We start from the raw sequence: 2,516 nt of genomic DNA on the forward strand, positions 1-2,516 counted from the left end.
CACTCTGTCCAATGGGGTTTGTGACACGCAATCTGTCCAATGCAGTTTGTGTACACACACACACTGTCCAATGGTGTTTGTGACACACAAGCTGTCCAATGGGTTTTGTGACACACACACTGTCCAGGGGGGTTGGTGACACACACACTGTCCCATGGGTTTTGTCACACACACTCTGTCCAATGGGGATTGTGACACACACACGCTGTCCAATGGTGTTTGTGACACGCATGCTGTCCAACGGTGTTTGTGACACACACACTATCAATGAGGTTTTGTGGCACACATGCTGTCCAATGGGGTTTCTCACACACACAATGTCCAATGGCGATTGTGACACAAACTCGCTGTCCAATGGTGTTTGTGACACGGATGCTGTCCAATGGTGTTTGTGACACACACGCTGTCCAATGGGGTTTCTGACACACACTGTGTAATGGGGTTTGTGAACACACACACACACTGTCCAATGCGGTTTGTGACACACACTCTGTCCAATGGGGATTGTGACACACAAATGATCTCCAATGGTGTTTGTGACACACACGCTGTCCAGGGTGTTTGTGACACACACGCTGTCCAATGGGGTTTGTCACAAACAGTCTGTCCAACGGAGATTGTGACACACACACGCTGTCCAATGGGGTTATGACACACACGCTGTCCAATGGCGTGTGTGACACACACACGCTTTCCAATGGTGTTTGTGACACACAAGCTGTCCAATGGGGATTGTGACAAACACGCTGTCCAATCGTGTGTGTGACACACACACTCTGCCCAATGGGGATTGTGACAAACACGCTGTACAATGGAGTTTGTGACACACACACTCTGTCCAATGGGTCTTGTGACAGACACGCTGCCCAATGGGGTTCGTGACACACACGCTGTAAGTGGGGTTACTGACACACACACTGTCCAATAGGGTTTTATGACATATACACGCGATCGTATGGGGTTTGTGACACACACACTTTCTTATGGGCTTTGTGACACACACGCCTTACAATGGGTTTTGTGACACACACATTGTCCAATGGGGATTGTGAGACACACATGATGTCCAATGGTGACTGTGACACACATGCTGTCCAATGGTGTTTGTGACACGCACGCTGAACAATTGGGTTTGTTACACACACACGGTATTTGTGACACGCATGCTGTCCAGTGGGTTTTGTGACACACACAGTCCAATGGTGTTTGTGACACGCATGCTGTCCAATGGATTTTGTGAAACACACACTATCCAATAGGGTTTTTGACACACACACACGCTATCCAATGGGGTTTGTGACACACACACTGTCCAAAGGGGATTGTTACAAACACGCTGTCCAATGGGTGTTGTGACACACACACACTGTCCAATTGGGATTGTGACACACACACTCTGTCCAGTGGATTTTGTGAAACACACACTATCCAATAGGGTTTGTGACACACACACGCTATCCAATGGGGTTTGTGACACAAACACTGTCCAAAGGGGTTTGTGAGTCACACGCTGTCCAATGGGGTTCGTGACACACACGATGTCCAACAGCTTTGTGACACACACACTGTCCAGGGAGGTTTGTGATACAGACACTTTCTAATGGGGTTTGTGACACACACTCTGTCCAATGGGGTTTTGTGACACACAGACACTGTCCAGTGGGGATTGTGACGCACACACACGGTCCAATGGGGTTTGTGGCACACACACTGTCCAATGGGGTTTGTGACACACCCACGCTGCCCAATGGTGTTTGTGACACACACGCTGTCCAATGTGGTTTGTCACACACACTCTGCCCAATGGGGATTGTGACACACACTCGCTCTCCTATGGTGTTTGTGACACACACGCTGTCCAATGGGATTTCTGTCACACACACTGTCCAATGGGGTTTGTGAACACACACACAATGTCCAATGGTGTTTGTGACACACACACTGTCCAATGGGTTTGTGTCACACACACTCTGTCCAATGGGGTTTGAGAAACACACACTGTCTAATGGGGTTTGTCACACACTCACGCTGTCCAATGGTGTCTGTGACACACACACTGTCCAATGGGGTTTGAGATATACACGTTCAACAATGGGTATTGTACACACACAATGTCCATGAGGGTTTGTGACACACACACTGTCCAATGGGGTTTGTGATACAGACGCTGTCCAATGGGGATTGTGACGTACACACGCTATCCAATGGGGTTTGTGAGACACACACGATGTCCAATGGTGACTGTGACACACACGCTGTCCAATGGGGTTTGTGAGACACACACGATGTCCAATGGTGACTGTGACACACACACTGTCCAATGGGGTTTGTGACACGCACAGTTTCTCATGGGTTTTGTGACACACACGTGCTGTCCCATGGGGTTTGTGACACACACGCTGAACAATTGCGTTTGTTACACACACACTGTCCAATGGTATTTGTGACACGCATGCTGTCCAGTGGGTTTTGTGACACACACACTGTCCAATAGGGTTTGTGACACACGCACGCTA

This window comes from Columba livia, unplaced genomic scaffold (genome assembly GCF_036013475.1).
Source record: "Columba livia isolate bColLiv1 breed racing homer unplaced genomic scaffold, bColLiv1.pat.W.v2 Scaffold_122, whole genome shotgun sequence".
In the NCBI taxonomy this organism is placed as follows: domain Eukaryota; kingdom Metazoa; phylum Chordata; class Aves; order Columbiformes; family Columbidae; genus Columba; species Columba livia.